Genomic DNA, 15865 nt, shown 5'->3' on the forward strand with positions numbered 1-15865 from the left:
GATATGGATGCCCTAAGATTCTGAATGGAAAGTTTACTTTTAAAAAGTTGCCATATTGTCCCATTGACAAGACCAAGTGATCTGTGTTTTGTCGTTGTGAACTGAGCGATCATCATCGCAGCACGTCCAGTCTGAAACACCACTTGATGATGACACAGATGATGCGAATTCTCCGCCCCCTCGCCAATATTAGGGCCTCACCAGTATTTCTTTCACCCTTTTATTGATAGACAGTATTACATTGTGTGAGAGATCATTTATATATGTTAGTGTGAAATTGAACACTATTCCAATGTTATTTTCAATAATAATTTTTCCACTTTTCCATATTGATAAGATCATTAAAATGAGAAAAAAATAAGGCAACAAAAAGAAATCAAGAGACATTTAGAATAGATAAAAATGTGCGATTAATCGCGAGTAAACTATGACATTAATGCGATTAATCGCGATTAAATATTTTAATCGTTTGACAGCACTAATATGAATATTAGATTTGTGGCTAATGAATAGATACAGTTTGTTTGTTGGATTGTTTCAGCTGTGGTATTTGAAAAACGCATGCAAAATTAAAACCACAGCACTAATTCACAGTGAGAAAACATAAATTAAGATATAAGCCGTGCTATCGTTCTGTGTGTCCATGAAACGGCGAGGTTACAAGAAGTGCAGTCTCGCTCTTTGACCCCGTGTCAATATCTTCCCAAACGATCAACATGTATCATAACTGTGGTCTTCTATCACGCACCGACTACAGAACAATCTCTATTAGCTGACAGCGTGATAAATGTTCCCTGACCAAACGGAAGGAATTGCGTGAAATAAAGAGGCATGTTCCAACAAGTTGTGTCGAAATGGTATTGATTCAATCATCTCCAGAAATACACACTCTTGGGCAGCGTAGCGTGCCGCAGATCTGAGGTGTGCGACAGCGATTGCAAACTCTCGCCGCTTAAATTTTGGCACACACTTTCCTTCACTGAGCGTTCAGGTGAAGAGACGCTGACTGATTTTCCCAGCGATGTTATTCTTAAGACGCGCCAGAGATGCCAGTCTATCCGTGTCTGAAAGACGTCTCATTATGAAACAGGTGTGTGAGGTGTTGTCTGATGCGCCGCGCACGAGAGCACAGAAACTGTGGTGTTCCATCATTCAGACACCGCTGGAGCCCCTGCAGCTGACCACACAAGTGGAAATGTTTACATTAACTGAGCGTGGCCAGCGCGCTCCTGCTGCATGTGCAAAAAGCTAATGATGAGAGAAAACACATTAGTGGCTGCGGTGAAGATGAAGGGAAACACAGGACCTACCAAAACACACACTGTAGGAATACAACTCCAGAAATATAAATGTTTACAGACGTTTCCTTTAGTTCCTCGTCGTCATGTCGAGAGCTTTCTGTTCCTCTATTGACAGCTACGCAACTGAACTGTGACGCTTCGAAAAAAGTCATTAAATGAGTAGTTCACTTTTATAAAAACTTTTGCTGATAATTTACTCGCCCCCATGTCATCCAAGATGTCCACGTCTTTCTTTCTCCAGTCGAAAAGAAATGAAGGTTTTTGATGAAAACATTCCAGGATTTTCAATGGGAACCAAACGGTTCAAGGTCCAAATGAGAGTTTCAGTGCAGCTTCAAAGGGCTTTAAACGACACCAGATGATGAATAAGGGTCTTATCTAGCGAAACGATCGCTCATTTAAAAAAAAAAACGTTTTTCACAAACGTTTCGTGACTCTCCTGATGTTTCGTGACTACTTGAAAATTAATCTTTTTCCGAGCCATTTCGTTCGTTGAATGAACCAAATGACTCGAAAAAAGATTCGTTCATTTTGATGAACGAGTTCGAAGCTGCACTGAAACTCTCATTTGGACCTTGAGCCGTTTGGACCCCATTGAAGTCCATTATATGGAGAAAATCCTGGAATGTTTATCAAAAACCTTAATTTCTTTTCGACTGAAGAAAGAAAGACGTGGACATCTTGGATGACATGGGGGTGAGTAAATTATCAGCAAAAGTTTTTTTTTTTTTTTTTAAAGTGAACTACTCCTTTAAGAGATATTAAAACTAATCCATTCGAATTGAGCGGTTTAGTCCACATTTTCTGAAGGATGCAGTGAATTACAAAATAAATATAATTAGAAATATAATTAACACTGTAAAGTAGACTAATAAAAAGTAGTTCACCTATTTTAACATTACTTTTCAGTATTTGCAGAGTGCTAATGCCAACATATTTGGCTGTTAAAAATTCAAGATGTGTCAATTATGAGGTTTCATTTTAGTTACTGTAGATTGAGGCCTTGAATTTAGCTGCCTAAATAGATAGCAAGGGAGTTTCATAGGATCACACACACACACACACACACACACACACACACACACACACACACACACACACACACACACACACACACACACACACACACACAGAGAGAGAGAGAGAGAGAGAGAGAGTGCAGTGAGTGTGTTTTGACCTTGACTCTGTGGTCGGGTGGGTGTTGAGAGGGTAATACCTCATCATATCCAGGGCAACTTTAGATGCGGTGGGGAAAACCTCATAAAACAAAAGTATAACAGGTTAAATAAACCAAACCACCCACACAAACAAACACTCATTCAGGGCCACTGTGAGCCTGACCCCCAGTACAGGAGGGTTAATTCAGTTTTCACCACAATCCTCATGCATACATCACACACACACATTGCAGAGCTGAAGTTGGCTGGAAACATGATGCACAAAAAAAAATTGTTTTAATCAATCCTATTCATATGTGGATCACACAAACTTCACCTTGTGTGTAAATACCAAAAAAGTTAAATCTTGCTTTATTAAAGTGAGGAAACGGCTAGTGCGAATTGGCTGCTCATAGTCTTGCAGTTGTTGCTCGAGTCCTTGGAATTGTGATTTCCACATCACATATTAAAGAATCTTCATAAATGTAAAAACTCGACAAGCCTGACATTCACAGACAGCAGTGATCAGTCAAACGGGCCAAAAGAGACAGAGTTAGCTGGTCACGCAGGAAAAGAAATTGAGGTAAATATATGACTCTGCTCTCCGCAGCAAGGACAAAGACAATGAAGATGACTACACCTGCCAAAGACCAACCAACTGAGACAGGTAACACACACCAACACCAGGCAGCCTTCTATTACCACACTCAACACTGCCTTCAGTGTGTTAAAGGTGTAAATAGCTGCTTAAAATCAGATAATTGCATCGCAGACTTGGATGGACGGACAGATGGATGGACGGATGGATGGATGTACGGATGGATGGATGGATGGATGGGCATGCGGATGGATGGACGCAAGGATGGATGAATGGATGAACGGGCGGACAGATGGATGTACGGATGGATGGATGGATGGACGGACAGACGGACGGACGGATGGATGAATGAATGGACGGATGGATGGATGGACGGATGGATGGATGGATGGACGGACGTACGGATGGATGTTTGTACGGATGGACGGACGGATGGATGGATGAACGGATGGACGGGCGGATGGATGGATGGATGGATGGATGGACGGACGGATAGATGTACGGATGGATGGACAGACAGATGGATGAATGGACGGATGGATGTACGGATGGATGTACAGACGGACGGATGGAAGGATAGATGATTGAATGGATGGACAGATGGACGGACGGATGGATGGAGGGACGGACAGACAGATGGACGGACGGATGGATGAATAGATGGATGGATGTACGGATAGATGGACAGACGGACAGATGGATGGATGTACGGATGGATATACTGTCGGATGGATGGATGGATGGATGGGCATGCGGATGGATGGACGGAAGGATGGATGGATGAGCATGCGGATGGATGGACGGAAGGATGGATGAATGGATGAACGGGCAGACAGATGGGTGTACGGATGGATGGACAGACAGACGGACGGATGGATGAATGGACGGATGGATGTACCGATGAATGGACGGATGGATGGATGGAAGGATGGATGAATGGATGAACGGGCGGACAGATGGATGGACAGACAGACGGACGGACGGATGGATGGACGGATGGATGGATGGATGCATGCATGGACGGATGGAAGAATAGATGATTGAATGGACAGACGGATGGAAGGATAGATGATTGAATGGATGGATGGATGGATAGGCTCTGCCTATGAGGCACTAATCCTGTACGGCAGTCTAAGGCCCATTTAACCTTTACAGATGTCGGACCCGGAGCATATTGCTTAATAAACCATATCATGTGACAGATTTCCTGCTTGCTCAGCCAAATCTACCTTGAACTACCACCTCCGTGTCAGATTTGTCACACACGCAGGTGCAGATTCTGTCTCAGATCAAAGAACATGGTGTAAAAAAAACGTGTGTCATGTAGATTTTACCAGAGCACATGAGAAGCGTGCTCATTTTCTACTCAAACAGAAACGAACACAGGAATGTTTGATAAGGTTTTCCGTCAGACTTGATCTTTGAGTCAATAACAAGTGTTCCCACTCCGAGTAATTAATAAGAACGTCAGGGAAATTTTATTAATTGTATCTTGTATAACATCCATTTAGTTCAGATTGCCTTTCTGACAAGCCATTTTAATTAAAAATATCAAGAGCAACATTGAAGAAGTGCTGCAGCCGTTTTAGGAAAATATCAGATAATACTGCCATCTGGCACTTAAAGCGTCTCTTGTTTCAGGACTAATTAGAAGCAATGCCGTGAAGTCAGTAACAGACTCAGAATAATGGCAGCCAGCGCGAGAACTGAAGCGCAGCTGAGATTTTAGGCCTGATGGTTATCATAATGATTAAAAATAGACATGCACATCTCTGCACACCTGTACATCTGCAATGTCTTCGGCTTTAGGATGCATTAAACACAACTGCATATATATGAACTGATACAAGACTGCATCCCGATTGTATTTTTTGTATTTATTTATTTCTTCGGTCAGTCATTTAGAAATCATGTCATAAATCATGTAACACAAAAGAGAGAGAGAGAAAAAAAATAAAATAAAAATAAAAAATAAAAACGATTTTTATAATAACGATTGCATCGTTATCTCAGTATTCGAAGGTAGAAAAAGTGTGGTTCTGCCAAACATGCATGTTATAGCTACATATGGATAGATATTAAAATTTGAATTATCAAAATATTTACATCATATACAGCATTAAGACCTTTAGATGGACATTATGGCAGCTTTGTCTTCACATTTTTTTGTACAACACAGGATAAAAGCTTACAAAGGTCTTTGAAGATGTTTATGAAATGATATTCAGCAGATGAGCGAGAACAGCATGTAAATTTTGTGTGTGTGTGTGTGTGAGTGTGCTTGTTGACCCCGCTGCTGGCTCGTGTCTCTAGTCACTTTCCTCGGTAACTATGAGTCATGCTTTGTTTCACCTGACGTGTAATTATTTTTTCCATTAAACACAGAGTCATATTTCAGTTTGTCGGTAAAATTTCAATCAGGGTGCACTAATGCACACTAGACAGGGAAACTTTAGAACAATAACAAGATGCACGCGCAAAGAAAATATAACACGTCAATAAGGAGAGAGAACGCGTACAAGAAAAAAAAAATCATTTGCAATCTGAGGGAGATGTATACGTTAAAGTGTCAGCAACTGATGAAAAAAAATTAATAGCTTTCTGCCAAGAGAGAAACATTCTTTGATGGATATGCGCTCATTTGCATATTTTCCTTTACACTTAGACTGGCGCTTGAGTGATATTTAAATCTTCACCTTGACTGCATAATGAGGGGCGGAGCTTTGCTCTACACAATTGACCCGCATGTCAACACACTGTAAACACACATGTCCTGTACAGTGACTGAGCTGTGTGTCTCCTTCAGAGTAATGCATTACAAAAAAACTTATTTCCGAATGAATTAATGGTGGGTAATGAGCATCATTGTGGCTGAAACTTGGGTATTGTTGAAGAATCTGTCATTATTTACTCATGCTTTTAAATCATTCATTTTTACATATAAATCATACCGTTGTGGTCTATATAAAGCATAACTGCAATGCTTGGGTCTGAATTCCTCATTATTATAGCTCCACAGGCCCCTTTTCTACCCCTTTTCTGATGTGCGTCTTTGAGCGACCCGTTTCAATGCGGCCCCTTTAAATAAAAAGGGGATTCTGCATTCTGGAAAGTTTAAAGAAGCACTATGTAACTTTTTCAACCTTTATAATATATTTTTCCAAAACCCTTGAGATGGTACATCGACTTACAATAGGTTGAATGACAGGTCTGCCATAGCCTAGGGCCCTATGATTTCCGCGAAAACGAAATCGCGGAAATGGCCAATTAACACGGAATCTAGTGTTAATGCGGAATTGTGGAATTTTCCATATTTGGTTTGAAATTCTGTTTTTGTGTGGGAGATGAACGTATGTCTAGTGAAAATGCAGACCGGGGGAAGCAAATCTGGGCGACACAAACCCCTCAACCCGTCATTTCAGCTCAAACGATGAAATCAAAACAATGAAAGCATGGCGAAGCGGCTCTCCACGGCTCTGCTTTCGTCGGCTAAAAGTTAAGAAACTCGACGCTATAAGCCATCAGTGCCGAACCGAGCAGTTCGCACTTGACTTATGCAGTGTTTCCCACACATTGACTAATTCGCCGCCACATACTGCGTTTCGGTTTTTTAACAGTATTTAAAACACGCAGCGTATTCTTTCAGTTGTATTTCCACGCTCTCCCTCCGTCTCTCTCTCTCTCTCTCTCTCTCTCTCACACACACACACACACAACGTGCACACCGCACCTGTCTATGAGGCGCCGGACTGGACAAAAGCGAAGCGAACTCCGTGAGATACAGAGTGTGAAATTATTTAAACTTATATAAACTAATATAATTTATATTACTGGACAGTTTAAAGCTCATAACCATATTTTGTTGTTACTTGAAGAGTGCAGTGTTATGTTGCATCATGCAGTATTTGTCCTGAAAAGGCTACTGAGTAAATGTCTGTATTACATCAATAAATTTAAGGTCATTTCTAATTTATTTGTATTTTTTAATACATTTTAATCATTAACTTTAAAAGCATTACAGTATTTTTACAACTAAAATAACAGTCAAGGGTAAAAAAAAACCTAATTCCCAAAAATTAAAATGGAAAAAACGGAATTTGGGAAAAAATAAAACGGATTTCATAGGGCCCTAATAGCCTGACGGTGTCTGTATCGCTTTTACTGGCACTCTGTAATATTGCTTTACGGCATTAGTCACTTCCTCAAATTCCGACGCGAGAGCCCAACGAGCGTTTTTTTTTTTTTTTTACCTCTGTATGTTGTCATGGTTTCGGTCCAGTGCATTAATCTTCCCCCGCCTAGCAAATGTGAAGTGCGTCAGAAACAGAGCACGCGCATGATCAGTTTACTGTTGCCTCAGGTTATAATGCAAATCGATTTTTCAAATTTGCAGATTCATCGATGGCAGCTTGATATTATGATATTGACGATATGGCTATTATCTACCAACAAACATTGAACTGAATTAGCATATCCATTATGTAAATCAGTAGCCAATAGGCTAACGTTACTATAAAGACGCTGGCTTGTAAACGTGAGCTACGCGATCTTTTGACATTTGAAAAATAAAGCCCATGAAACTATATATGGCATGTGAAATATATGCCAATGTAACTGTGATGAAGACAATTCACACGCAACACTGGAGTCTGCCCGAGTTCAGCAATATTATTGTCAACAAATGCACGTGTGTATTCCCTGGCCTAGTGCAACCATGGCAGATTTAACGACAGTAGTAGAAGACAATACTGTTTCCCAACTGTAGGGGGACCCCGAGAGCAAAATTTCAAAAGTCACATAATGCCGTTTTAAAGAGCCCCTATCATAGCATTTGAAATGTTCCTATTTTTTGTTTTAGGAGTTCCCAAAAACAGTGTAACGTGCATTGCAAGGATAAAAAACACTTTATTTGTCTAATAATATGCATTTTTTTTAACTGATTTGCTCAACGACTCCCAAATGATTCGTTTGACGATTCATTTTCCCAAACACCTCCTTTGAGTGACGCGAATCTGCGGCGATTGGTCAAATGACCCAGTCAGTTGTTATTGGTAAACCGTAGGCAGAGACTGTCGGCAACGGGACGCCCATTATTGCTGATTATTGCTGTTCAAGTGTTGAAAATTGTATATAGTGTTTGAACAAACGTGTCAGAAAAAGTGCACTTTCCACACGGTCCCTTACTCGCGTCTCCGTCAAGAGCAAGCTTTTCCAGGCGAAACTCACATTGCGACGGCTTTTGAGGGGTGCTTATTATATAGAGCGAAGTCATATTTGGCTAAGTCGTTTAGGAGGTAATTGCCATTTTTCAATGAAAGTCTGGTTATAATTTCAAAAACAAAACTAACTTTACCCCGCTTAGAAGCTGCGCGGAGTGTACACAACACACACAACACAATAGAACTATATTGTGCATGCTACAGAAAACATAACAGCAAACATTATTAATAATACTTACAGGTTGTGATTCGGAGGAGGACGAACCTGATCATATGGATCAGGTTCGTCTGCAAACATTATTGATAAGCAAACATTATTAATAATACTTACAGGTTGTGATTCGGAGGAGGACGAACCTCGACCTCCTCCGAATCACAACCTGTAAGTATGGATTGCAAATACTACTCGTTGCAAATATGAACTCTGACCACTGATTCTTCACATGCTCGTCCCTGGACAGTGGAAACAAGTGGCTGAACTGTCTTTGCAATGTAGAACACAGCGTCTTCTCGACATGATGCGATTCAGCTGAAGTATTCGAATGTGTTCTAGACGTTTTTGGGAGCGGCCAATGACATATCTACGTCACGACGTAACAGCTAATGACTCGTTTCAAAAACAATTCATTTCATAGACTCAGAGTCGACTCTCACTTTTGAAAGACAATAACTTTATATACGGTGCACTTTCAGATATAAATCTTTGCAGGATGTTTTCATTCCCTTAGAGCTATATGCCACACTACATGAACAGTCATTTTCAAAAATCCATGATAGGTGCTCTTTAAATCTATGATAGTTTTGTGTGAGAAACAGATCGAAATGTAATCGAATGAGAATCTGAAGATCACTATATCTGATTAACCTTAACTTCTCAGAAACTAATGACGGTCTCTCTTGCCTGAAAATTGCGACGGGCGGCTGCAGTGATGAAGCCTTGAATATAGAGATCACTCCATTTCTCCGGCCCTGATATGACGGGCTTTCCCCTCGCTGTAGTAATGGGCAGTTGAGGGGATCTGATGCGTGACATTTCAAGCGTTCAGTCTAGAGGTAAGTGACAGAGAAATGATCACGCCTCGGAGTTAATCTAAAGTCCTGATACCTGCTGTTATAGAGAGACTCCGCTGCCGGCTGTCACTGATTTCTATCAAGAGCTGTCAGATAATTACATGACCGAGAGAACCTGAGCACCACTGTGGAGGAGTCAACGAGCACCTCAGCTGTGTCGGACCACGACGCTTTACAAACCGTTACTTCGTCTCTGAACTGAAACTGAGCTGGTAAGAGTTCATCAACAAACATTGTTCTCATGAAAGAATTTACTTCTATATACGCTACTTTTAGGAGCTATTGGTCAGCTTCTTTCATTAAGGAAAAGATCAGCCTGGAAATTATTTCCTTTATTTATATGGGTTTGAGTCACAATTGTAATATCTGGGTGAGCTATTCTTAAATTGTGGCTACAATACAGTAGCATTTCATAAATAAAACTGACCGATGTATATAATTCAGTTTGTTTGTGTCTTGCCTCCCTTACTGATTATGTTGCGCACCTGTTTCCGTTTCTTTTGATTATTCCCTGTGTATTTGAAGGAGAACTCCGTTCAATTTTAACATTGAGCTCGTTTTTTTGTGCATTTAGAGTTAGACATAAACGACAAAAATCAGTGTTGCCTACACCGTGTTATCTTCTTTTTAAAATTCGCACCCTGTTGACTTCAATGGGGCAAGATCTAAACCTGCTTTTAGCCTCTTAACATCCTTGATGTGTCATTACGAGTGCACAGCCATGTGAGTGGTGTAATTAAGAGTGACCACGGCTTAAAGGGTTAGTTCACCCAAAAATGAAAATTCTGTCAGTATTTACTCACCCTCATGTTGTTCCAAACCTCTATGTGTTTATTTGTTCTGCTGAACACAAAAGAAGATATTTGGAAGAATGTTTTAATCAAACAGATCTCATTCCCCATTGACTACCATTAGTAGGATAAAATACATACTATGGTAGTCAATGGGGAATGAATAAACACATAGAGGAACAAATAAACACATAGAGGTTTTTGGAACAACTTGAGGGTGAGTAAATACTGACAGAATTTTCATTTTTGGATGAACTAACCCTTTAAAACCATTTTAACGTGCCTTAGACTTTTGCACAGTAATGTATACACTGTAAAAAATATTTTCAAGATTTGTTATCACAACATATTTTCTTTTGTCAAATCAACTTTATAATAATTTATTTAGTTGAGATAACTTATTATTTTGAGTTTCTGATGGTTAAATTAATCTCCTTCATTGTATTAACTCACTTTTTCCAGTGCAATCAACTTAAAATTAAGGCAACCCAGGTTACTTACTTTTTTAAGTTAAACCAACAAAAAAATTTTTACAGTGCAGTAATCACAACATTTTTTCTTTTGTCAAATCAACTTAAATAATTTATTTAGTTCAGATAACATATAATTTTGAGTTTATGATGGTTAAATTAATCTCCTTCATTGTATTAACTCACTTTTTCCAGTTCAATGAACTTAAAATTTTAAGGCAACCAGGTTACTTACATTTTTAAGTTAAACCAACAATATTTTTTTTTACAGTGTATTTGTTAATTATAAATACAGAGAAAAAAAAACAGACAGGGATGTTTTGCATATTACAATAAACATGATAATAGATTATTATTGTAATATGTATTATAAAACTTGATAATCATGCTTCTAGCTTTTCAGAAACTTCTTAAATATGACATACATTATCACATACATTCATAACAGTTATAATATTATTAACGACAAAGGTCGGGAACGCTCTATCAATTCATTTATCTTTCTTTACTTTTATCAGTTTGGTCATATCAAGTTCTTCTTCCAAGACCTTAAGCCCCTGAAGCAAAGCTAACAAAGGAAGATAAATTCCTCCATTTTCCTGTCAAGCCATCACTCTCTAAGGCGTCTCGTACAGAAAGAGACGATAGAAAAGGTGTCGCCGCTGTAGTGGGTCACTTGAAGGGTTTCTGAGGTGATTGAGCATGTGTTCATGAGCTCAAGGCCACACGATACAGAACAGTACAGGTCCAAACACAAGGTCACACACACACACACAACAAGGACAACTCTATATTGATTATGACATATCAACAATATGTGCTTAGAATGCTTGGAGAGATCATGGAGATGGATGGCGGTGGACGAGTTTTTGATCAGTTCACTACAGAAGTGACTCATGATGCGGAGACGCGGTCAGTTGAGCAGTTACTCACACTGGCTCTCGAGGTTTATTTCCTCCATGCATGAGAGTTCACTTCATTTGTAATGTTTGGACAACTCATTAGCGGTTGCTTTATAATTGCAGAGTGATTATAAAAAAGGATAGTCTTATACTGTGCACACCAACACTGAGTATGAATGAAACCGTTCATTTATTCCGTGTACTGTGAGGAAATCTTTCTACAGTGTTCAATTGGTTATAAAGTTTTAACTTTGCTGTTGATCGTTAAGTCTGGCACAACATTGAAAATGTCTTTTCAAAACAATTCCCAAGGATAAAAATACCTAAAAAATGAACATTGCATCCCTCACAGTCTCGTTTTCATTTGCAAAAATTAAACGATTGAATAAAAAATAACATAACACAGTCTAGGCCTACTGTATATATTAGCTACATTATCCGTGAATAATAATTTTAATTTTAGTCTCTTCTTCGCTTAACTATCATGTGGCTTTGGCAGATTAAAACTATGCTTTATTATACTATGTCAACTGGCCATTGATTTTATGTAAAGAACAAGCAGATTTTTCTGTGGAGGCCATTTGAAAACAATTGCAACATGTTTTTATAGCCTATATTTGATTATTATGCTCACACACACAAATGATACCCACTGATATGTATAGGCTAATTAATGATGCACTATAATCTCTCCTACCACCAATAAAACACCTGGCATTTTCCAAAATATCGGTATCGGCAGTTATAATGGCCGATAAATGAATATTTAAAAAATAAAAACGGACGAAACACGCTTCAATCATCTCTCCTAGGCCTGTTATATTGAAAATGTTTGTTTTACAATTGGCAGTATGATGTTATCTATTGCTAAATTATGGCTCATCATAGACTAGCTAACCACAAAGCTAGCTAATGCCACTATCATCAGTGGAAGACCGCTAACGTTAACATTAATGAGCTTGGAAACCACAATGAACTTTTTCTGCCAAAATAAAGTAATGATTACTGTATTTATAACTCGCATATCTCTAGTTACAGTCCCTGCATTGTAAAATGTAAGTTATACTTGCGAGGAGTGAACATTTAGAAACAGAGAAAAAGTATCAAACATATCTTGTGCAGAAAAGTTAGCTTTTCTTTTACACGTGTGTGAAATCCAACAATATTTAATAAAAAAAAAAAAAATCGGCATATCGGATTTTAAAAACCAAAAATATTGGTATCGGCCTTCAAAATCCTTTATCGGTTGGGGCTCTACAAATCATACAGACTGATGATATACTTATGGCCCTTATAAACATTAACACATGAACAACAGATAGCCCCATTTCATCCATGAATTTCATCACCAATGTAAAAATGAATCTCATATAATCCTGACGTTCAATCTCACTTGTTTTGAGATTAGTCAATAATTTGCATATCACTGATATTTGGTATAAACTTTTCTATGTTATTCAACTGTGTTGTTACAGGGGGCAGTTGTGGCCTATTGGTTAGAGACTCTGACGAAATATACGTGGGTGGAGAGAATGAACAGCGCTCTCTTCCACTCTCATTACCCACGAATGAGGTGCCCTTGAGCAAGACACCTAACGCCTGGTTCAGATTACACAATTTTTTTTGTCTGTTACGATCGTCGCTGTGTCCGGTTACGCGATTTTGACTCCTAAAATCTTGTGTCGTGGACAAGACACATGTCAGACTACACTTTGTTTCCTGACCAGTCTTTAAAGGCGCGCGTGATGTCATCGAGAAGGCGAAACTAGTAGCCAAACGAACGTAAACAAACTATGAATGAAGCGGTGAGTGTTCAGAAAAAAGTAAAAAAGAAAGAAAACCCGACAATGGACACGCTGGTGTGTGGTGAGCGTTCTGGCACACTATGGCAGCCGTCGCATCATCCAGGTGGATGCTGCACACTGGTGGTGGTTGAGGAGATTCCCCCCTCTATGTGAAGCGCTTTGAGTGTCCAGAAAGGCGCTATATAAATGTGATGAATTATTATTATTATTATTATTAATTACTTTTAGCACCATCGTCTCTCTTTCGTTTCGCCATTTTTGAAAGTTGTGTACGGAAAAGCTTCTGTGCTCCTATTGGTCAACCTCCACATGTGACGGAACCGTCGTGGACGACCGTTAAAAAAACTAAACATGCTAGTCTTTTTGTCGTGATGCATCGCAGACGCAACGTAGGTTGTCGCCCACTGACACAGTATACGAGATGATACGATCGAATCTTTTTTTTTTTTTTTTGCCGTTGTTTTTTTTTATTTTTATTATTATTAAGAACAATCTTAATACAGACATTTATGTATACATCAAAATTAACATATAGATACGATCGAATCTTGCTTACCGACGCCCGTTGTCGTTTACGAATCCCCCCGAAACGGATCATGCCAAAATCAGGCTAAAATCGTGTAATATGAACCAGGCATAAGACACACTCACTGCTGTGTGTGTGCACTTGGATGGGCACAAATGCAGAGCACAAATTCCAGGTATGGGACAACATACTTGGCAACACCCAGAGCCGATCCGCCCTATACGCTCACTACGCAAGCTGCGTAGGGCCCCGCAAATTACTCAAGGCCCCGCCTCCCCCTCCTCGTGTCATAGCACGTCAATTAATGTTGACAAAATGAAGCGAAACTATCCCTCTGGACACGATAAGAGAAAGAAGAAAAAACATGAGAGTGAATTGCGGGAACAACATTTAGGTAAACTTGTGTTCTCTCCTCTCCAAGTTTGATGTCAGTCAGCAAAGTAAAGTTAAATTTATGTGCATTTCTATTGTGTTTTTTCGGTCTTGCTGACCTAGCTGGGCAGACAGGCAGTGCATCTCTTGCGTCACTTCTCTTTGTGCCTGACTGACAAAAGTGAGAGTAAAATACAATTATTTATTACGTTTGTTTTTGATAAACAACAAAGTGCAAGTTGCGCAACGGTGTTTGTTTACTGCAGCTCGGAAAAGATAACCGCGTCGCGTGTGTTAGGCTATCATGTGTGTTCATATGCGCGTGCACGAAATGAAACGCGCATTTTTTCAAGCAGAAATATATGTGGACATACTATACAATATATGGGCGGGAAATGATGGCACTCCTCTCATCAAAGTACACATTATACATACATACTTTTAAAACAAGACACTGATTATCTAGTCTCAGTCAATGTGTAGTTAAACATTCTAAACAACTGCAACTACTTATGCAAGATGGAAAGCAATACTGACAATTTGTCATTGATTGACTATTGATATATAGGCTATATTGAATTTAAAATGTTGATTAGCTGGACATACTGGTCAATATGGATGCACATCCCTCAGTAAATAATAACCATAAATCAAGAATTGCTTCAACATGCATAATAAAAAAAAAAAAAACTAACATGCCATGGCAAGCCATTTTAGCTTTTATTCATTCACAGTTTATGTATTTTTGATATTAAGAATATCATTTTTTTTTTACTATTTTCAATGTGAATTCTTGATTATTTTTTACTAGTAAGGCCCCTTAGTTACATTTTTATCTACCAATGTCTATTTTTGATATCAGGAATTACATGTTCACTTGTACAAAAGTTAATTCTTGATATCAATGAGCTCACGTCACAGCGTGACGGGTCAGGTAGAGGGCCCCTTAGCAGAATTTTGCTTAGGGCCCCAGGGAGGTCAGGATCGGCACTGGCAACACCTCACTTCAACTCAGCTCAACTCAGACACTGCTGTGATAGTGAAAACTGATTGGTTTGAATGGTTACCTTTGACAGTGATTGGTTGTTCGCGACACCAAGCGTGATGTACGTAGTTTTTGGACACAGGACAGCAGGCGGTGGTTCACCTGGATCTTTTATTCATCCACCCTAATATAACACACACAAAAGCAGTTTCAATGCAAAATGGCAGAAAAAGAGGAGCACGAAACAAACTGGCTAAAGAAAAATCACATTAAACAAGAAAATAATACAACTGAGAAAACATACCTGATTTATACTCAATCAAGCAGCCTCTTTAAGAGTGCGTTGCCCTTGTTATCTATAAAATAAATATGTACACTTGATCACCATGTGCTCTCATTTCCACATATTTGGCAGGAAGACAACAAAAAATAACTCAAAACAGGGTAAAATGACAAAAAAAAATCACAAAGGTTGGTACATGTGAATTGGAGTGGAATTACAGATATAAAAGCAATAATTACAATGAATAAAGATTAAATTAGATGGTCAGGGAGTCAAAAGACACCTACCATGAGGTTACAATGCTAAAAGGAAAGGGAGGAGCCAGAACAGGAAGATTTGTGACATCACAACAATTAAAGGGGAAAGCACAAAGCACTCAATTCAG

At 39.1% G+C, this 15865-nt stretch overlaps 1 protein-coding gene and 1 pseudogene across 1 annotated transcript in view; both read right to left on the reverse strand.

Moving 5' to 3' along the window:
• The window catches only part of fbxl15 (F-box and leucine rich repeat protein 15), an 80121-nt gene extending 64509 nt beyond the window's left edge, over positions 1 to 15612 (reverse strand). Inside the window, exons 1-2 of the mRNA XM_039665402.2 lie at positions 15502 to 15612; positions 15280 to 15381 (exon numbers count right to left, since the gene is read on the reverse strand). The gene's annotated coding sequence lies outside the window, so the exon portion shown is untranslated. The remainder of the gene's footprint in view (positions 1 to 15279; positions 15382 to 15501) is intronic.
• On the reverse strand, positions 3178 to 3928 carry LOC148971545 (uncharacterized; annotated as a pseudogene).
• Positions 15613 to 15865: the final 253 nt, after the last annotated feature.

Source organism: Pimephales promelas, chromosome 17 (assembly GCF_988280905.1).
Source record: "Pimephales promelas chromosome 17, fPimPro1.hap1.1, whole genome shotgun sequence".
Lineage (NCBI taxonomy): Eukaryota > Metazoa > Chordata > Actinopteri > Cypriniformes > Leuciscidae > Pimephales > Pimephales promelas.